Raw genomic sequence first — 23,182 nt, forward strand, 5'->3', positions numbered from 1 at the left:
CATAGCAATGCCATTAAGTTCATAGTCCTCTCCATTGTGTACACCTTTGTTGGTTTCGGATTGCATTTTACGGTTAGGCGGGTTGATATTTGGTTTTACTCTATTATGTTAGGTTGATTGAACACTTCGAATATAGTGAGGAGTAAAATGGAGATAAAATATATTCTTTTAATTATCCGATGGTTTAAAGTTTGAGTAACGAGTGCGAATATGTTGCTACGTTGGATGCACAATCTTGCAAAAGGAATATTATTTTTGTCTTGTACAGATACCGATTTATTTCTAGCAAACCGATACAAAAAATGTTACTGCCAAAAACCAACGTTTTTGTTTTTATTGGGAACAACTTTACTGTCTTTATTAGGAACAACTTTACTTCAATCAGTTTATCGATACTTTCTAAGCAATCATCTTAAAACTTACAATATGTTATTTAATTTAAATCTGCAATAAGAAAAGAGTTTTCCTAACCCACGGCTTTTCGAAAATCAAACCAACTTAATAGCATTAACAAACAAATGAAATTTCCTGCACATGATGACATCCAGCTGACAAACGAACTTCCTGTGTTTATGTCGAAGGGTTTACCTAAAGAAAAAATCCATCCAAATACATTGCCTGTCAATTAAGTTCCGTACAACTCATAAGATATCTCGTGATACCGCCGTGCCTTTCCTAGCTATACGCTTCAATTGGCTTCCATTTACGCACAGTTTAGTTTGGCAGATGGCTGGCGCAAGATGATGCACAAACCATTGCGAGAGCAGCGAGCAGATAGTGGCAGCGACCTTTAATATATACACACACTGAGGCCGAGCCTCATACCGCCAGAGTCAGCAGAAATCGACGTTTTTCCCCCAGGTTCCCGTTTGGGTCTTTTTTTACTGCCGCTGGTTGGTCCATGCAGCATGCAGCCGCCGAAAAAAAAAGGGTTAATAACACTTGAAAGTAAACACATAACCGCATCGCAGTCGGTGCGCGCAATCATCTGCAGCGCGTCCGAGCCAAGTTCAAAAACTCCGGCGCGAAAAGCGCGGTGGATGTGCAAGATTTTCTACGGCGGTGTGGGTAAGTGACAACCATTTTGGAGCGTGGATACCCGGGAGACGTACGGTGTGGGGAAGGTTGGTTGCCAACCAGGTTTTCGAGAAAGCAGAGAATCGCAGCCGATCGTTTGGTTTTTTGACTTATTTCTGCTGTCTTACTATTGGACGTTATCTATCGTTTGGGGAAAGCTGCCTTTGGCGTTTTGTAAACAAATCTTAACTATTCACTATTAACGAACTGTTCTTAAAAAATCTTTTCGATAGGCGAAAGAACTCAGATTTGATTTTTAGTAATTCTACTCAAAAACATTGCAAACTAAATTAAAAACGCCACCAAAAACTTCAAGTCTGGCTTTCCGTTGCTGCGCCCCCCGGTCTGCTCTAAACATAATTTTACACCTCTCCAGCCGTGCATACACCTGAAAAGCAAGATAGCGAGACTGTACAAACAGAACCCTGCCGGATGCTGCCGCTGCGACAAGTGCGACGGCCTCGGTATCCCGGCAGCCAACCAGCATTCGGCTGCGACTCTTTTAGCCCTTTTGGTTTTATTTGCCACGTCGAACTTTGCGAGCGGTGCGGTGTCATGCGTCGTCGTAACAGGGGTCCTTAGCGAGAACAAACCGCCGCCGCCCGTCCCCAACCCCACTTGACGTTATTTAGTATAACTGCGTTGGCAAGATAGCAGTCATGCATTTCTGCCCGTGTGGAGTCTCGTTTCGAAGCATGGATGCTGTGTCCATCTTTTTGACTTTGGCGTGCAAGCATAAACAGTAAGTGAAAAACCGCCGGTGGTAGAGACGAGCGCAGAGAGAAGAGAGGGGAGAACGAACTGCATGATGGTGTGAGGTTAAAATTATCATAAATTAAGACTGCTTATTTCGGAGCTGTTTACAGCACGGGTGCGTATTTCACTTGGCTGGTTGAAAGTTATACTCATGGGTGCATCGGTAGCCATCGTTCTTGCGGAATGCTTGACTTTGGGGGGCTTGATAAATTTTTACATGCGTGCATAACGGGATGCAGAAATTAGGAATAGAAGAGTAGCGAATGGCAATGGGAAGGTTTTGTTTTATGCTGCTTCACCGTGCTTCAATCGATACTTGGAATAAGAAAACAATAATATAAAACCAATCAAGAGAGTGATGCCCCATACAATGCAAAATTGAAATTTTTTTTACATGTGCAAACGAGTCGTCTCTTTTACACATGTAAAAAAAGAATTTGTAATATTTCCATCACGTTGATAAGAACACAAGACTATGTGTAATCAAACTGAGCAATCAACGATCAACATAGAAAAGTTGAGATGAAATGAGCCGTTGAGAGCAAAAGTGGTACATGTGCCATTAAGTAAATTTTTCAGGAGACGCGATAAACGAAAACACTCAAATAGTAAATTATTTTCAACAATTTTTCCCAACACAACTGCACTAAATCTTTGCTGGAAAGGTTTCGAAAGACGGTGCATGAAAACAAAACGAGTTTTGGTTGAGAAACTTACACAAACTTCAATGGAAAAACATGTACCACTTCTGTTCTATGGGAAAAATAATGACAACCAGAAAACGTTGAGAGCAAAAGTGGTACATGTCCTGTCCAGTCTAAGCATGAAGGATGCATTATAGCTCGCTAATCTTAAAACATAGAACATTTATGGCTTAAACAGAGTTGTTAAAGTGATTGAGTACTATAGAATGATGATCTGTTTGCTAAGGAATTCTGTCACTTTGTGGCGCTAGTGTATATGTAACAGAAGACATTTTAAATAATCTAGATCGACTGGGGCCAATTCAAAGGAAAATACCCTGGTATCTTTAGAATTGCTATTTGGTCGATAATAACTACACGATGGACCCAGGTTACCGGTTGCCCTCCGGATCCAGAAATACCGTAGAAGAGGAAAACTGAAAATTATTTTGGCTATAACTCTGGTATAAGTTATCAGATCTTAGTTTTTCTTTGATATTATGGTATATTTTTGCATGTGATAGTTTCGAAAAAAAAAACACGGAAAATACTAGGACCTGTCCATTAAAGCAGACAGTGTATGTAGTTATAGGAGCGACAATTGAGTGAACTGAAAATATGATACAGCCTTGGAAAAATATACACCGTATCCAGATGGGACTAGGACCTGTTTTTCAAAATTAATCTCGTTTACGGTAACTCCGGATCTTTCGGAGGGCCATCTGATGGTAAATTTGAGTAACATTCTGTCATGAGATCATTTATTTTCGTCTGGGAGTGGTTTAGAAAAAAAGTGGGACTGTTCTTAAAAATTAATCTCTTTTATGGTAGTACCTGTGGTTCACGTGGTGGCCATCTTGGAGCATATTTCGTTAAAAAATCATTTTCCTTCTAGAATTGGTCTCGGAAAAAAACAGGAAGCTTTAGGAACACTTTTGAAAATTGTCATTTTACGCTAGTTCCGGATCTTTCAGTGAAAGCATTTCGTTTCTAGTCAATCCCGCAGAAGCAGTTTCGAAAAAAGTAGGAAGCTCTAGGATCACTTTAGAAAATTGACCTCAATTACGGTATTTCTGGATCTTCCGGAAGGCTATCGGTGGCCTGGCTAAAGCCAAACCTGGGTCCAGTGTGTAAATATATATCTATATCAAAGACCTCAGAGACTTATCTTCTAAATTGGCCACAGCATACGAGTTGATACTGAAATAGATAAAACTCTTTCTGTTACAAAATAGTCACGGGTACACTAGCGCCACGTAGTGAGAAAATTCCAAAACAGACAGATCTTCATCAAAACAAGTTGAGTTTGGCAATATTTTGGGTGAATCGATGTGCTGTGATCAGTGCTGATAAAAGTCATTTTCCCCAGCAAAATTCTTCGAAAATTACAGCCAATCATTTTCAATTTTCACTTCCAATGATCGCAGCACTCTTTCAGATACACTAGATTTTCGTCCTAGTAACGTGCTGTTATACTCAGATGAAATAGATCGCGCTCATCGTTCACGGTTACGGAATAAAATTTGACGACAAATCCAACCAAATGATCTTCACTTCAAAGCGAAAAAGAAAAACAAACAGTCCACTCAACCAAAATGAACCTCACCGAAACACTTTTTCACTGGCACTGACCGATGCCTTGACAATCTTCGTTAACTGATAAACTGATTTTGTTGGCTTGCTTTCATCGCATGAAATATAATGAGGTGTTTTGACAGTTCACTTCCATGCAAAAAGCGGGAAGGGAGAACTCTGAAAGGATTGTAAAAAAATAACGTTTATGGATGCTTTTTTCCACTTTCACTCAAGAGTGTCAATAAATATCAACCCTGGCTGTGATACAATATCGTTTACAAATGACATAGTATGGAGACCATACTATACCACAGCATTGCAATAATGACCTAACATAGTAAATATAAAGTGTTTCTATTGTGTATGGGACTTCAAAGCAGAAACGTTTCATAAAACTAAGCATGTTGCTAGCTTTATTGAGAATTGTATTGTAGTGAACCTCTAACTTGTTCACATTTCTTTGCTATCTGATTTTCTAAAAAATGACCTATAATATTGTTTATGTTTCTAAGTCTTTAAAAATTATTAACGTTTAGCTAAAGTAGGGTTTTTTTCACACCAAATATATTAAATTTGTTTTTCGTTACCTACAAAACCTACATAGGCAATTGGTTGACACATTAGAGAAAATATTAATTCGTGTTCCTGATCAGATGCTGCTTCAACTTTCTTTCCATGGGGTTACTACTAGTAATTGATTTTAGTTCATTTGAAAGTAAATTAACCCTCTAGTGCCCAAATCAATTTTTAGACGGACTTCGAAAAAACACTATGAAGCTTTATAAACATTTTTTAAGTTCTTATTAAAGGTTTTTAGAGGATCAACTGAAGACCGTCTAAAGGCGGCACTGGGCACTAGAGGGTTAAACATAGATGGACCATAATCGTAAGACCCAAGTTCGTGGATGCTCTGCTTCTAGATAATTCATTTGGTGTAATGTTGGTATAGTTAACTCTTGCTATGAATACGGTTTTGCTATGGAACTCTTGGTTATGTAAGGTATTATAAACAAATATTACAGTCTGGGAGACGCGCGGACCTTGAAAAGGAATAATTTTGTGTTCTAAGCTTTTATACAAGCTTAGATCACTAATCATCCCGCGAAATAGTCGGAAAAAAATGGGGTAGATTGAAAATTACTTTTACACACCTATTTTGCACTGTCTGGATCTTTTAACTTGGCAGCATGTCGCCAGACTATATATATTGGAATATGGAATAGATACATGGAAAATAGAATTTAAATAATGATTTTCGTGATGCAAAGCAGCGTACTCTTTTTATGAGACCACATAGGGACGATGTTTTACTAGATACATGTTGTAAATGTGTGTTCTAAAAAAAAACACGAATCCAAGTGCAGCCCCCAGTATTTGAAAGTCCTAACTCTTTCAATGTTTGTACTTCCAAGGAATGGATCAGAGTGTTCTGGAATTTTTTTATGACACGAGTGGAGAACCATGTATTTTGTATTAAATAGGTTTCAAAAAATACGATTACCATCAAAAATGTGGATGAGTATTGATAAATACGTTTCAATGTCATTCACAATAGATTGAGCATTAGAGCGGGTGTAGAACAATGCAGTATCGTCAGTAAAAAGCTTCGGCATTCCTTTAAGTTTTAAGTTGCCAATATCATTATTGAATATTAAAAACATTAAAGCACCTAACACAACTTGCAGGCAGATCAGCTGTTTATTGACTTTAAGGTGGCGTACGATACGGTGAAATGCAACGAGTTGTGGCACATTATGCTAGTTTTCCAACAAAACTCATTAAACTGTTACCTACATGCGACGGTTTCACATCATGCGGGCAAATTTTCGGACGCGTTTGTAACGTTAGACGGTCTGAAGCTAGGTGACGGGCTCTCGAACTAGCTGTTCAACTTAGCTTTAAAAGGTACAATACGAAGGGCCGGTGTGCAGAGGAGCAGCACCATCATCACGAAGTCCCACATGCTTCTAGGCTTCGCGGACGACATCGATATAATTGGTGTTAACCGTAGAGCAGTTGAGGAGGCCGTTACGACTCTCAAAATGGAAGCTGCGAGAATTGGACTCACCATAAACACTGCCAAAACGAAGTACATGGTGGCTGGCAGAAAGCGTGGTAGTTCTGCGGATGCGGATGCTTTCGACGTGGTCGACGAATTTGTTTATCTTGGTACTCTCGTGACATGTGACAACGAGGTGAGCCACGAGGTGAAGGGATGGATTGCGGTAGCGAATAGGGCTTATTATGGGTTGCGAAGTCAGCTTAGGTCCCGTAACCTACAGAACCGTACGAAATTTACGCTCCATAGGACTCTGATCTTCCCGGTGGCGCTCTAAGGATATGAATCGTGGACGTGGAAGGAGGCCGATCGACGAAGACGCTTTTTTCCAATTTCTCTCTATCGTAAACAAATCTGTGTGAAATATCAATAGGCTAAAACACTTTTTTTTGGGTCAGAACTTTCTAGGAATACGAAATTTTAAAAAGAAAAAAAAAACTCACAACTAACTCGGTTTCTCAGATGCATTAGAGATTTCAATTTGAAGTGTTAGTCATGTGCCCAGAGACATGCAAGTCTGGAGAATGATAGCGACCGATTGTTTGTACAAAAGTTCGTTGTACTTCCGAAAGGTTACATGAATATCTGCCGGTCGTTTCACTATCCTATCTCGCGGCATCCGAACTTATGCATTTTTCAATCCATTCTTAGGTTATTAATAGCACATAGCACAAAAGAGGGAGAGAAGGTGGCAACCGAAGCGGGGCAGCATCTGGCTGTGGATGTGAATAAACTCTTTATTATAAACAGAACCGTGGATGAATTGTACGTGCATTCTACTGTGCGCGGTGGTTTTCTTCGTTTCGGTTTTTATTTTTTTGCCTGGCTGCTGCTGGTCGCTTCGCTGCAATGCTATTAAATGTATACCGTTTTGGCTCTCGCTGTGTCGTATATTTGCCCTTTCGCTGCCGGCACCTACGTGGTGGATGTGGGCCTTGCTGGGTACCCGCGAACACCCGCAGCATCCGCTTCGGTCGCCATTGCGCTTTTTTTCTCTCTCCTCTCGGTCACCATTAATTTTGTCGAGAAACTGGTTGGAAAGCGGGTGGCGATGGGCGATCGCATCGTGATCATGAGATTGAACAGGAAGGTTATCAAAAACTCTAATTAATGTGAAATGGGCCTAGAAAGATACAAACGAGTTGTTATTAATGGTAGTTTGTTTGACAGTCTTATACAGGATAGAACACAAAGATTCTTGTGAAGTGGATTGATATTAAAAAAGCGACACCAACTGAGTTGTTATGCGATGATTCGATAGACTTCAGGGTGAAACTTTTCCATAGTCAATTTGGGAATTGAACTGCAGGAACGTCGGCAATTATAACTGGCAAATTACCGTTCTCAAGCTGAATTTGATTGGGGCGAATGATATACATCAGTAGGAAGCGGCTCTAAAAAGTAATCTTCGAAAATAAACCTTTATCACCAGAGTGCAAATCGGCGAAGTTGCGGTAAACTGGCCTGGGAAACGACTAATTACGTGCAGCCCTAATTAGTGATCATCGGGTAGCGGCCGCGGTTTACACTGGGGGTTGTTAGAGTGTAAATTCGAAAAAGTGCAGTTTTGAAAAGCTACCGCGCTCGTTCGGTAATTTTGATTGCAGGGCAAATAGAGCGATGATTGTCGCCCTGCTTACCGAAAGTGGAGACGATTAAAAACGAATTGAGGAAGCCGCAAGTTGTTAAGTTACCTGATGATGGTGCTTTGTCATCTGCACTATAGCAACAGAAAAGGGTGAGAGGCTTGTTTGGCCAACTTTCGAGCTACGATTTAAACAGCGAAAAAAGTTTCAGTGCGATTGATTCCACGTATTAAAAATGCTAAAAAAAAACTTTCGACTTGTGTAAAGAAACATCAAACTGACGTTTCATAGATGCCTCGTGGGGCTTCTCGACTATCACCTCAAGTTCTCGTGTCTACGCATCTCGAATTTCCCTGCGCTGGATTCTCTTCTCCCCACGCACCGGTTCGCCTATTACACATCAAAATAATAAAATGCAAAAGAAATCAGCTTGCATGGCCACGCATAATATTCTGATGCCGCGTTGCAAGAAGCCATAATTCGATCCACTCCTCATTCCGTCCGATCCCGCCAAGCTGTCCCGTGCAGGTATGCGATCCTCGAATTACAGCACCTTCTTTCCATTCGAAACGCTGACATTTGCGCCTCGGACCTTCGTCTTCATCGTTTATTTATTGCCCTTTTTCGGTGTCCACCGCGGTACTACCATTCGGTGTAAGTAAGAGCCCGTCATCATAATCCTTATTCTCCGAGGGAAGAAACCTCCACCATCACGCAACCTGATTCTCATTCCAAGCGCTCCGCCAATGCTTCTTTACCATGCGTCGTGTGTTGCATATCAACGAAATGAGAGAACCGGCCGGACAAACAACATCTACTTTGTGAGGAACGCAGGTTTGGCGGGGATCTGCGACTAGGTTCTTCTCGGTTTACATGTGTGTAGCGCCCACGTATTCCAATCACCTTTTTGAAAGGTCTGCCCGGTTTGCCATTGACCGTAGGGCGATGTAAATGCTACCACAGAAAACCCACAAATACTTTTTGTTTAAATATATGTTAGCAGTAACGAGGAACCTAATAGATTTTTTTAAATTTATTTGAGATTTAGATTAGAGATAAGTTGGTTGGGCGCACATTATTCAAACGAGGTGAAGGTCACGTTATCAAAAGAACGATTCGTGTCGAGAAAACTTCCTAGACAGAATTTCTCTCGTGGCGTATGTTAAAAATCTCAATTAGGATTTTTGTTTCAAGCCTTGTTTAGCGGAGAGCTACGTAGGGGGAAGGATACAACGGAGAGCTACGTAGGGGGAAGTAAACAGAGAGCTACGTAGGGGGAAGGATAGGATGATCATTTTGTTTCTGTTTATTTTTTCTTTGCTGAGTATTGTTAGTTTTAAAACTCGACATTCCGTGCAGCATGCTCTTGTTCAGCAAATTACTCTTGATTTTTGATATCTCTGTTATTTTTGCAGTCATTTTTGTTTTTTACTCAAATTTGACGTTTTTCCCAATATCGAGTTACTATACTTAAGTTATTAATTATTAATTCATATTTTATCGTTATTTTTAACATCTTCGTTCGGTAATTTCGGTCTCAGTTTAGTCATATTTATTTACGGCACCAAATAAAAAAAAAAACTAGGTTCTAATTTTGGTTAGCCGGTTTTTATACAAATTTAACAGCTTATGGTATCCAAATGAGTCACATAAATGATAAAGCACGTGTCTCGATGGAACCCGCCCTAGCCGGAAAATTGACGCATCATCATGCGTCGTTGCCAGTGAAAATCGAAAGAAAAGAAAACAAACTTACGCAACCGATCGGTTCCATTCAGTCCGTGCCGTCATTAAAGAAAATACCATATTCCGGCTGGAAAGCCTACACCAACAAAGATTTCTAGTGCTTCTAGCATGTACGGGTTGTTTTTACTGCCGCGCGTTCCCGAGCCGCCCGGGAGACAAAGAAACTAAAAATCTCTGCATTTTTTGGCGCTTCGGTGTCACTGGTCACGCATGTTCTCGTTGCATAGAACCGCCTGCGCTTGTCGAACAATCGCCGCCCGGGAAGGGAAAGAAACTAGAGACGTGCGCATCGGATCTTCCGCTCGGGGACCGGGGAAAGCACATAGCATCGGCGCGGTTGCTCAGTGACACTTAAATTTAGAGTTCATGGTCATTGTCGCCATGGTGAATGGGTTCTATTCTACCCCATCGCACATTAGGCGGCCGGTTGGAACAAGGAACAAAGAACGATCGGGAGATTTCCTTTCCATGTCGGACTACGGGCATGTGTGTGTGGCTCCTGCGTTGCATGATTAGACCAGGCCGTGATTAGGTATTCAGAGAACAGCCAGGTTAAAGGTGGTTCGGATTCAGATACCAATCGTAAGATGTGCGACATCGCATCACGGTGCAATGAGTGCGTGCCGCGTTGCCCGTCAAGGGTAACCGATCGCGAACAGGGCCTATCTCATGATTAATTGCTTCCGCCGGTCCTTTTGGAAGGGAGCGCTGATAACCAGTTATTCTTTTCGAATCGGTCGCGACTTTGATGGGTAATCCTTTCCTGCCGGTAATTGTGTGACTACCGGTAGCAAAGGTATAGTTTGTATTTTTGTTTCATCGATAGTAAACAGTACCGCCTGGGTGCAGCGGATATTCTATCGGAGCTAGGCACAAGTCACCACTAATGCTATAATGCTATTTGATAAATTTGATTATGGAATTGAGAGATAAATTACCAACAGAGGGAAAGGTTGCGGGAGGTCTAATAATAATATTCTCATTAGTATAGGTTTACCCTTTTCACTTATTACAAGATTTATAAATATTGAACTATACATGGAATCATAAATTTTTGTCTTCCAGTTAACGCTTCTACTTTAACAAATTTTATTAAAGATAACATAAAACAATTTGCAGGTTTAGTTCTGTACACTACTCCATTTGCTAAAGCAATCAACATTCATTATATACACCAGCAAAACACGTTCTATTCTCCTTCTTCTCATGCATTCATACATAACCTGGCCGGCACGCACAAAGCATGTGCGCAAGGTAGCATAAGCCGGTACTCTTCGTCGCCGTCGTCGTCGTTCTGATGCGCATCGGTGCTGTGCGTTTTCACATGCACTCGCATGTACCTCCGTCGCCATCACCGCCACAGGTGAATTATTTTTCCGCAGGCTCACAACACAACACACCAAGCCACCAGCATCAGCAACGGTGGCGGCAAGTTTGCGGACTTGCAGTCGCCAATGACTAGAAAATTGCCAGATAATCTTGTTTACGATTGCACAATTCTTCGATTATTTCACTTTTGACTCTTTCTTTCCATGGCAGAGCAGGCACATAGCAAAACCTCGCTAGCCGTGAGATCCTAGCTAGCAAACCTGCCAGCAAGAAACGAGTGTGAGGAAAAATGAAAATTTGAGAAAAAAATGAGGAAGCGAAAACGGTACGAAAGTTCTGATCCTGTATATTTTCACATAATAATAAAAGCGAGTTTGAAAAATATAAAAAAAAACCTAGTGGATTGTCTACGGTTTCTTATTTGCCACAGTTTCATTCGGTTCCGTAGCTAGATCCCGGAGGGATTGTTGCACATTTTGCTGAGAACTTTAGGTCAGGTGCAGCAACGTTTCACCGTTTCTGTTTTATCCATGTTTTTTTAGGCTCAACCTAGAACTGAATGTAGTTTTTTTCGACAGTCATCACTTTGCGACTTGTTGTGTCTCCTGGTGGAATCAAATCTTCCTTTTTTCATCTTGTTTTTTCTTCTTTTGATTACTTCTTTTTCTTAGATTGTGCCATGTTGATTTACCTTGCTTTTTTAGCTCTTCCGCAGGCTGATTGCGTAACTTTTCGACTTCTGCACCCAATTTCAGACACGTTGCGCGAGGACCAGCTTTTGCTTATCATACCGATATAAATTGACGGTTTGAAAATATCGTGTGGCTGTATTAATTATTATATTGTATCAGTAACAGGAGAACCTCGTGTAAAATGCAATGTAAAAAAGTTTCATTTTACATTGAAATTGTTATTTTCTTCGTACACGAAAAGTACATTTCGTGAACAAAAACTAATTTTAACCTGACACCTAACCTAAAAATCCAATCAAAACTTTGTCAAAGACAAAACTGTTCTTTTCTTTAAAAAACACATCAAAATGTCAATATTAATATTGATGACTGACGCACAGTAGGACCAAACTGGAAAAAGAGGGACAAAAACCCTTTTTGACGCTGCATCTTTGGAAGAGTTTTCTGATATAAGATTTTAAATATTTTAAGATATTTGTTAACAGTATTGTTGAGGGGGTGTTTAGTCAAAATAAAAGCAAAAACATCTAGTTGAAAGATATCATGTTTAAGTCTTTGGTTAAGTTGTAGATCTATATGGTTTATGAATTTTCCTCAAAGACAGCAGACAGAAGTATTTATATTGTAAGACTATTGAGATCTAGCTAAATTTCCGTCAACACCCCCTTAATATCTATTTATTGAGTTTTTTTAGTTTGAACTGCATTTAATCGAGTTGGCAAACTCTACAAAGTTGTTGATATCATCGAGATACACAACTCTTTTTAAGACCTCAACATCCTGTATCAAACAGTTTGCTTTGAAAATTAGTTTTAAGTAAAAATTTTACTATTTTTTAAGGTGAAACCTCATTGATCCAAAAATGGCCGACTTCGAGTCACCACTTCGAATTTTCAAAAGCACAAGACTCGGAAATACTCATAGCGCTCCCTATGAAAATTCTATTTTATGTTTGCTTCACCACAGCAAACATAAAAAGGCATTTTCACAGGGAACGCATTAACTATTTCCGAGTCGTGCTTTCCAAAATTCGAAGTGGTGACTCGAAGTCAGCCACTTTTGGATTCAATGAGGTTTCATCTTAAGTTGATATATTTAAAAAGAAATGGCACTTTCGGGCAGCCAAAATTGGTATCATTTAATCAGTCGTTGTATACACTACAAGTGTGCGAAAAACAATGTTGCTTCGTTAAGTAAGGCTTTTTACTCGCAAAAGTTTCATTGAATTCTAGAGGTTGCTGCCTACATCTGGTCGATGCCTCTACAAGGTCATCAAAGATGTCATTGGTATGATCGAAAAGATTGCTGCAAAAACTTCAATAACCGATCATACTCGGCCATGATATTTCGCACACTTGTAGTATGAGAGTTCGCATAGTGATTGCCGCCGGATTCGTCGCTTCAACGTTATGTTTACGAGAAACCTTATTTAAGTCTCTGAACAAATGTTAGTGGCAGCAAAATCCGCAAGAATGACTAAACACCTGTAATCTTTTATTTTTATCTAGTTCCAGCCTTAAGGCCACTCCACCATAAGAAATTCTAGAAAAGGAGTACTACCCTACCTATGGAAACTAGGAGTCATAAACGCGAAGCGTGTAGAGAGAATCCATCGGGTTTATCTGCTTATATGAAATAAAGGATTCGCAGAATTAAAAACGTTGTATTTTCACGGGTATTCTAAAACATACAAGAGACAGAGTTATGTATCTCATATATTTGGGACTATGGTTCATTGTCATACACCACCAGTGGAAATTCAGACAGAGAAATCGTTTGGATATGGCAAATCTATTCATACATAGTAAGGATGTTGGGAATGTGATCTTTTAGACATCTGCAGATGAGGATGCGGATTGGAAGTAACACAATCAAATTCTTCTCGTGTCGGATGCGACAATACAAAGTCACTTGAATTAAAGACTGGCACAATTCAAAATTAAGTAGTTTCGAATTTTGATTGGCAAACGCTGTTATATACTATTAAGTTTCATCCCACAGAGACCGGTTTCTAAATTCACAAAAAATATAAATGTATAAGTGAATGTCTCTTTAAAGCTCAAATCTAAAATTTGTTAGAAGAAATCAAAAATTAAGGGTTTAACTTGTACAACTTGCTCATAATATACACAGAGTAAACTCAAATAGGAATAATGAGAATGGAAAGTCTTAAAATTTGAAGTTTCAAAAAAATTGACGCTAACTTTCGAACATGCTTGCATGTATCAAACATTGTAACACTTAAGCTTTTTCTAGGGTTATAAGATGTGAACAATATTCATTTGAAACTCATTTTCATGTAAACAAACCGCCATTTTTGAACGTCTCCAGAAAAAAAAACTGTTTTAGTTTGTCAAAAATCCAACAAATTGGTAATTTTTTTACAAGAAACCTAATATTTAGGACCTAATGTGTTAAATTACGCAGTTTTTTCGTCTAAATACTTGGTGTATTGGATGGAAAATTCCAAATTTCCTTCTGAAAAATGTTCGCGATTCTGATCTACGTTTTAGCTAAAGCAATGCCGAAAATTCTCTGTACGGTATCAGATGACGAAATTGAAAGGGAGCTGGAGAAACTTCGTGGACTAACTGAGGAAATGGATATGTCTGAAGATGAGGTGGAAACTGATCCGGATTTTTCACCCGGAAACGAGCTATATTTTCCGATCGATATCCTTGCTGGAAATGACGATTCAAATGATGCTTATAAGGACGTTGGGTATGAAACGGCACATATTCACAGAACACATTCAGCACTGATTCACAACCAGGTCTCTAAGGGCGTAAGTGTGTCGAATATATTCCTATAATTATCGGAATGTATCTAATCGCCTAGTCTGATGTTCATATCGATCTTAGTTTTCGTAATTTCCTTATATTGTTACCGCTTATTAGGGAAGCAACTTACCCAAATAGTGACAACATCCGAAAAATCTTGTTCAGATGTGGATACAACAGCTGGAAGATGATTCCGAAACAGACTTTTCGGGCAACGATGAAGTTGACTGGAAAAAGGCCGATTGGCCACAAGAACCCATCCAATTTTGATAAAGTCCATTCAAAAGCCAGGCAACACACGTTTCACTAATTATTTCACAATTTTTTCGACAATTAATCCAAGGACAAGGATATTAATCCTGGAACTTATCGTTAAGCAAACGAACATTTACGGTGATCAGTGTAGTCGACGCTGGGAAAACATTTCGCAAGCGGAAATTAAAGCCATTCTAGAGATTATGATTTTGATGGGACTTAAACCACAGCCAAGTATTGATTTGACCTGGTCAACCGACCCTTTCTTTCATATCGATGAGATTGTGTCAATTATGACATGCAAGAGATTGAAAATGAATTTAGAGAACCTGTATCTGAACGTCAACCGTATGATGCCTCCGAGGAATTCTACGAACCATGACAAGCTGTTCAAGGTCCGACCACTTCTTGATATGGTAAATTCTGCGTGTCAAAAAGGAGCTAAGTCCACATCGTCACAATCTATTGATGAATGTATGATTCTTTCCAAAGGGCGTTGGTCACTAAATCAATATGTGCCCCTCAAATTTGAAAAGAGAGGCTAAAAAGTCTGGACAAGAGCTGATAGTGAAACGGGATACGTATTTGAGTCCGATATTTATAATGGCAAATGTGATGACAGATTACCAACAATAGGCTTGTTGGCCAGGGCTATAAGAACCTTACCTAAAAGTTGATTGATGAAAAGTTTCACGGTCACGTGACTTTTGACAGTTTCTTCACAACGTTCGGTATCATGCAATAATTATTTGTTTATGGAATTTCTGCTACAACTACCGTAAATAGTAACAGATCAGATTTACCAAGAGCCGAAGCCTTCCAAAGCCGAAGAAACTTAAGCGCCTTTTGAAAGGACAACATAAGTAGCGTTTGAAGAAAAAAAAGATGCCCTTGTTATATGGCAAGATTCAAAACCAGTAGCATTATAAACAACAGCATTACAACCTGGAAACGAAAGAACTGCATGTGGAAGAACACTGCATGATAAAACCAGGAAGACTATTACATGCCCGAAAGCGATTGTAGAGTACATGCAAGAAGTGGTGCAAAGTACCGATTTGTGTAACTCCTTGTTTCGAACTATTCCAAGTTAATTAAGTTTTACTATACTTTAGTATTTTTCAATTGCTACACTGTTCCGATTTTCCAAAAATTACAAGAAAGTGAGCTTACATAGAGCGGCAAAAATATTGCAACCAACGTTTTTGGGGTTAACGGGTAGTGGCAACTAAATTGCCACCAAATTTTTTAATTGATTGAGTAGTTTATTTCCAAACTCACTAAAGTTCTTGTTGAGTCCTTGCATAGTTATGATGGCTTCCTAAAGGGTTAAGAGTTTAATGAATAATAATTTCCGTATGTTTTCCACTTATTTTTCAAAGATTAGTTAAATAAAAATAGCTGAAGAAGTTTGAATAACGCAGAAGAGTCAACTATCGCTTTTAACTCTTGTAGACCTGCGTGATCGAGACCGAAGCCAATCTGAGTTGTACCTGCAAACGCAATACAACAACGAAGGGTGTCTTATGACAACGTATTTAGTAAAATAGATTTGGGTATACACTCGGTTGGGATTAATTCGATGGTATGAAGCGATAAGTTTTATTAATAATTATCTTTCAGCTCTCTTTTTTATTAAATGATCGGTATCCTTGAAGAGAAGCATTGTTTAATTGACTTAATGTCAATCGAAAATAATGTTAAAAAATTGCTAAAACACAGTTGTCGGTAATGTGAAACTTCACCGTCAAACAAATTCTGCTCGATAAAAACGCAAAGCGGGCAATGTATGCAGTTTGCAAGGATGCGCGGGAATACAGGGTATGACTTTAGGCTTAGAGAAAAATTTCCTCCGTCCAACCGGGAATTTTTTTTTTCTAAGCCTAAAGTCACACCTCCTATTCCCGTTCATTTTCGCATCCTCGCAAACTGCATACATTGCCTGCTTTACTAAACTTAAAATGTAAGTCATATGACAAAAAATGAAATTAGTTCGTAAAGCGATAAAAATGTCATAGCAAATTTTAAATATTATTCCAATGCAAAAGCTCATTTTTACTGCTTCAATTGAATGGTCGTCCTTAAAAGAACGGTTGGTTTTAGTTTTTACAAAACTTGGAATTAGTCGAATTATGCCTTTTTTCCCGTTTTGGCTTTTCAATTTGAACCCCTATGTTTCTTTAAGACGTAATTCTACTCGTAATTCTAATCATAAATTATGGAGTAGCAAAAGAAGTACTACATTTTTGTTAGCTGCACCGGCCGCAGTCGAGAAATAAACTCAAAAAAAAAATAGCGAAAACCCAATTACACACTTTTTTGCGCAGTTGTTCATCTGTCATCAAGTTTAGGCGAGTGACAAAAAAATATAATAGCTTCTTCAATTATGATTTAGGGCATTTAAAAATGATTTAGTGTTTCTCACAAAAGTGACAAGTTTGTTTGATTTAGCATAACTTCAAACTGCTATTTACCGATGACACGGGCTCTAATTCTCTTGTTATTCTCCGCTCCGCACACACTGCAAGCAAGCGAATAAGATGTGTATAAAGTTCATACACACAAGTTACCGTCACACTTTCAGCTATTAGCTGTGGCCAAATGACTGTCGCGTCGCGATTCGGCCAACATTTTTAGGGGCCATCTATTAATGGAAAGGGTTTCGATTCTCATGACATTTTGTGACATAGGGGGAGGGGGAGTTAACTCGAGTTTGACATCACTTTCAACACGAAATAAAATAAATAAATGAAAAAGACACATAACTATATTACAGAGTTCAACTTAAAACTTGATATGATACTTGCATCATTCTTTCATACTTCTACGATCACTTTAAAATAAATGGCATAATTTCTTTTTTGAGTTTAAAAAGTACAATGTTCGTCAGTTCTAATATACTGCGCATAATTGTTCACGATTGGAAGAGCAATTTCATTCATCTTTTACTCCCTCTCATCACAGCAAAAGTCGTAACAAAACTTGAAAAAAAAAATGCTTGGTTATTGCAACATGTGGAGAAGATTTGAATTGCGAATGGATTGAAGGAGAGGAACTAGATATGAATGATTTTTTAGGTATCGGCAGGCGGCTGCAGTTATTGTCTCGGCTTTCTATGTCGTCGATATACACACCAAATTTTTATAACTGAAATTCATTAAACTTTTACTGAATTTTGCCACGCTGAAACTTCAGTTATCATTTTAGCAATGAAATATTACTGAATGTTTCAGCAATGTGAAATTTCATTCATGTTTGACGGATTATTACTGAATTTCCAGCGAACGTCCGTTAAATTAATGAAATATCAGTTCAGTGGGAATTCTTCGTGTAGATTTTAAAACACGTTGGAAGTCGATTTTTTGCTTATTATTTAAGAATTATTTTTTAACCTTCAAGAGATAAAATTCATCCTCGAGTAATGTGTCGCCCAAGTCCGATCCGTTAATCCGATGTCCTTTCGCCATTTTCCTCCACTGAACTGGAGAAAACAAGATTGATTAATTTTTCCACTCACCAAACACTTCCTTCACGTCTCAACGGTCGGCGTTCAAGGCTTACAAGCCTTTTTTACGACTTTTTTACGTGCGCACGAGCCCTTTTTACGCGCGCGGACTAAAACTATTGACAACAGGCATCTTTTTTTTTCATTTTGACAGCATATTGCCGTATATTCCGTAATCAAAGGAAAGATTGCTGAATGTCGGTAAAGCAACACAAATTGCTGAATTTTCAGTACACTTTTAAATTGCTGAAATTTCAGTACATGGTTTTTATTGTTTTTTTTTTTTATTCTCGCTTATTTTCCGTCGGTCTAGTTCCGCCACTGTTGTGGCCAATCACCGACGCCCAGGAAGGCGACTCCACACCCAGGGACCCTAACTCACGACCCGTTTATTAACGGACCGGCGCCAACGGCTTTACTTCCTCATGCGATGGAAGGCGTTATCCCAGAGATTTTTCGCCTCAGAAAATCTCCCGGTGTCGGCTAGGATTGAATCTAGACCAGTTTGGGTTGGTTGTGAGTGGATCACGCCACCTCACAACCATCGACACCTATGTCGGCGGTGGGATTCGAACCCAGGCGTCGAGCGTAGTTGAATTTCAGTAAAGATTGCTGAATCTGGTTTCGGGAATTTGGTGTGTACGACACCATCAACAGAATCCTTGGACTTGTGAGTTGTGATGAAACGTGTTTTACAGTTCTAGAGAAACATTCAAAAAGGTTTTAGAAGGCGCTTTGATCGATTTTTTTATCGATCACTTTCATTCAATCACCACAACCTATTAAACACCTTTTATGGCACGTTATTTGCACAAGTCGATAGCGGAGAGGTCACTCTAGCCTTCTGAACGAAAATCCCGCTTGGAAGAGTTACTTAAGCTGAACCATTACCAAAATGAAAAGAGTAAAAACGATGAAAGCAGATAGGACCTTTTGAAATGTTTATCTACGGGTATGTTTTATAAGCTTTTTCCAGTGAAACTGCTCTGTTTTTTGAACATTTCTTAAGTATCAGTCAATTATAACCAAAAGGGTGAGGGGATTTCAAAAACGTGACGTTATTGAGGGAGAGGGGATTTAGGAAGTTGTGACAGTTTGTGACAAGTGGGAGGGGGAAGTAATTTATTTTTTAAATTTTGCGTGACATCATTAATGGATGGTCCCTAACATGTCATGTTAAGCAATGCTGAGCAGCTCTGCGGTCCACTGCCAAATAATTCAGGTCCAAAAACTGCTAAAACGTAAAATTGCTATAACTTTGAATAAACTGAATCTATTTTCCTGAAAACTGGCATGTAAAGGGCATAAAATGACGTTTATTGGAAGTTGCTGTCGGGATTGCATGATGAGAAATTCGTATTCTTCTAAAAAACGATGAATTTCACAGCTTATTTCCACGTGCAAACAGATCTAGGTTCAAGATCCAAACAATACGTTTTCCAGTGCAGCTGGCATTTGATATATTGAAAATAGATCCAATTTTTCTCTAATATTTTCGTGACCATCATTTTGAACCTATTGTGCGAGAATTGTAGCTCCGTTTAATGTCGTTGTTCCTAAATTGAGCTGTAATTTTCAGGTTCTCTTTGTTTTTGCAATAATGCAATATTTTGCACAATTTAAGGTTTTTGGAAAAGCGGTTAGTGAGGTAAACAGGCCCTACAAAATATTATGTTCAAAAACTGCTCAAATCGTATAATAATTACTCTCGGTTTACTCTCGAAGTTACACTATAAAATCAGAGGTCATTTTTAGAGCCAACTAGAGAATGAGTGAATGCCAATAAAGCCACGCGATACTTATTGTGGTGTTTTTTTTAAACGTGTTTTAAAAAAAAAATTAAGAAGTTGAATGTGGTTTGAAACCAACAAAACTCTATTTTCCATCATCCATATTTAAATTCTGAATTATCGTCATCCAACTACTCATCGAGATAATGAGTCATTCCACTCAATTTAACGTAACATTGTTCTATTATATAGATAAACAAACCCGAAAGTTCCAGTCTGATCAGAGAACCTAGAAACAGGACCTAGTTGTGGTCCTCGCGAATTGGCTCTTAAGCAAACATTCAGGATATTGCACTATAACTAAGCTAAATTTGTTGAAAGTTGATCATTAAAACTGTTAATAGTGTAATGTTTTGTATTTTTAGAGCGCTTACGAAGAAAATTTGAAATTCAATGGATGTTGCAGAAAAACTGCATGATGCTCAACCAAAGTTTCATACATCATTCAAAGCGCTGCCGTCAAAAACTATGTTGATAGCAATGCGCCAACTGTTGAAAACGCGTAATATTTTAAGGGGTTATATACCTTTTTAGTTTTCAAAAAACCGAAAAAAATTTTACTGTATTATCTTCAAATACAACATCTTGAGAACATTTTCACAAATTTTCATAAAGATCTGAGCAAAAGGAGAAAAGTTAGAGCGATTTGCAGCGCGCCTCGCCACGGCCGCATAAGCTAAACTTGAAACTTTACAAGCGATTATCTCGAAATAGTGTTTTCCGAAAAATGACTTTGCCGTGATCCTAATTGCGGGAAAACTACTAAACCGATTTCCTTCATCTTTTTTTTTTAAAAATTTTCGTTATTAAATTCGCCGGTCCTTGAACGATCGCTTTTCGAATCATACAGTTACATTTTTGCCGCAAAAAATTTTTAATGCAATTTTCAGCAATCAAAAGTGCATTTTTCGGGAAAAACGTTCCCATTTGCACTGAAAACAAAATACTCATAAAAGCGATCGTTCAAAGACCCGGCACACTTCTAAGCTAATGAAATAATATGAGTTTTTTGATTTCGGTTGACCCGCTGAGTCTCTATCAGGATCACCGCAAGCCTCTGCAAAAAATAGCGTTTCGGGGAAACGGCCATTACTCCAGTAATAATTGGTATAGCTCAAAATCAAACGTATTTTTTTGTTGTTGATAAACTGTACTTTCAGAAAAATACTCCTTTGATGCAATTAAAATGGTGCTATGCACTTAAAAATAGATTCAAACTTCCCTCATTTTTCTCGACCAAAAAGGTATATAACCCCTTAAGGTACTTGAATTTGTTTGATTCTAAGCTGTTGAATGTTGAATGAATAAACTTCGATTGTCAAGGAATTATTCAGGAATTAAGATATGAAAATGTTCAATAAATAAGAGACAGATTGCTAATAATAACAAAGCATGCACTAATAGCTGGGTTGACTAGTTCCAGTCAATTCAGGTTGATAAATGCCAATAAAATCTCCCTCAAATAAACAATGGACTATAAGGCGAAGCTCTGTATGAACTCTGATAAATATGTTATGTCATAGTAATAATCTGTTCGCACATTAGAATTCGTAAAAATCTGCATCCTTCTTCGTTCATGATTTTGACAAATTCTACAAGTTCTAGTATAATTTACCCCTTGTATCTATTTTGGCATTCTCTAGAATCTCTACTAAATAATGAACGAGTGCAGCTGCTTTCATCACATCTCCTTATTTTTTCCTTATGAAGACCTCTTCTGCATTCACAACACACTCTTTGCATGTGTCGAAAAGCTAGCTTTTCGCGTCGTGCAACGAAAACCGTTGAAGCAAGGCGAACTGAAAATGCATGAGTTGGGCGTTCTTAGCCCTAAACGGTGTTGTTGCCTCTTCACCAATTCGGCGATGCGTCTTCATCGCGAAACCACGTTCCGGGTGAAACAATTCTACACAGTAAGTGGGCGACCGAGAAGGGGCGCAGCAAAGGTGCGGCGCGTAATAGTTCGCTCACAAATGGCGGAGGATGCGAAAGCGAAAAAAAATGAGAAATTTTCGAGCGCAGCGTTGCGTGAGCCGCGTTGGTTTGGAAATTAACTAATGAATGCACCGCGTGTTGTAAATATATAGCTCTATATATACAGATATAATATACCCACGCACAACTGCGTAGCACTGCTAAACCGGCTGGTCTTTTCGTTGGCGTTGGCGTTTTTGCGGAAGTTGAATCGGCAATGAGTGCGAATGAGAAGGCTGCATGCATGCAATGCGAGTGCCGGGTATGTTATATTTTTGTTCATTTGTGAACCCTCCTTGTGTTCGGGGGCCAGAACACACTCTGTTATTTTTTTTTGTCAGTTTTTGCTGTGCACTTCAGCACCAGCCGAAAATTCGTGCGGCTGGAAAGTACGCACATTGCAATAAGTGCCATTGCTGCTGCCATGCGTTTTGTTGCAGGAAGATAGGGTACTTGAGGTTAAAAATAGCACGGTTTAAATGAGTTGGGGGAGTTTTTGTGAATATTACTGAATCTTGTTTTTATAAAGTGCGTTGAAGAGGAACTATTTTGGGACTCCAAATTACCAGCCCTATAATTATTTTAATGTTCATGTGAATTTATGGAAATATTTTAATGATTAACGTTCATAGGTCTTTCATTATTAAAAATTACACTGATCCTCGAATAACCGAATAATTTCTGTTTTTATTCATTGTAATTATTCAAATTGCACTAAAAAGACACTTATTGACGAATTTAGGTTTGAGAATTAATTTAAATCCTCCGTTGAATTACGAGCAAGACTTATTTGTCGTCAAAATATCATAAAAAAATTGATACAAGAGTTTCAGGTAAAGTTATCACGAGATAAATTCAATCCTTACATAATTCGATGCAAATATATAACCTACTGAAGAGTGCCTAGCCTAACCCCAAAATTCCTGCGAAGTGAAAGAACAGTCAAATCATTTTTTCAATTAACAAACTCGTCCCCAATTCAGACCGCCGACGCCAGTAGAACCGGCAGAACCAAACGAAAAATCCAATTAGAGCCTAGACAGAAAAACCTGTTTCTGCATTCGGCTTCCACTCAATCATCCCTGACGATTTCAACCCTAGCCGGGCCGGGCCGGCGAGATATGCGCTGGTGCAGGGATCCACGTTCGGACCTCACCTTGGGTTTGTGCGTGTACGGATATTCTGGAAAAAAAAATAAAAAAAAGGAAACCATAAAAGAAATTAACAACACAACAAGCTAGACAACAAAAGCGCATCTCACGTGTACCCTTCTACTATCTCGGCGAAGAAGCCAACATTCAGAATGGAAGAAAAACGCATGTTTGGAGTCGGCAGGAAAAAAATCGAAATCTGGCTTAGAAAACGCGACTATGCC

This window comes from Wyeomyia smithii, chromosome 2 (genome assembly GCF_029784165.1).
Source record: "Wyeomyia smithii strain HCP4-BCI-WySm-NY-G18 chromosome 2, ASM2978416v1, whole genome shotgun sequence".
Classification (NCBI taxonomy): domain Eukaryota; kingdom Metazoa; phylum Arthropoda; class Insecta; order Diptera; family Culicidae; genus Wyeomyia; species Wyeomyia smithii.